We start from the raw sequence: 282 nt of genomic DNA, 5'->3' as shown, positions 1-282 counted from the left end.
TGGCTTCTAATTGTCTCTTCCATATCACATTTGTGTATGAGCATGCTCAGTTATGATTGTCTTCCAAACTTCGCATAATCCATCTTCTTTTCTCTATCTTGCTGCACTCCCTCAATGATAACATCCCTACTTCTATCTCTATCGCTATTACTCATTCACTTACTTCCATTGCACCCTCACCATTGTTTTAAGTGCTTATATTTTTCCGGTGCACTTGGATTCCACTACAACTTTAGTATATACACACTCACAACACACTCCTATAAATATTATTATTATTAT

The sequence above is a fragment of the Trypanosoma equiperdum genome (genome assembly GCF_001457755.1).
Source record: "Trypanosoma equiperdum strain OVI genome assembly, contig: ctg_1903, whole genome shotgun sequence".
Lineage (NCBI taxonomy): Eukaryota > Euglenozoa > Kinetoplastea > Trypanosomatida > Trypanosomatidae > Trypanosoma > Trypanosoma equiperdum.
Note: the sequence above shows the minus strand (reverse complement) of the source record.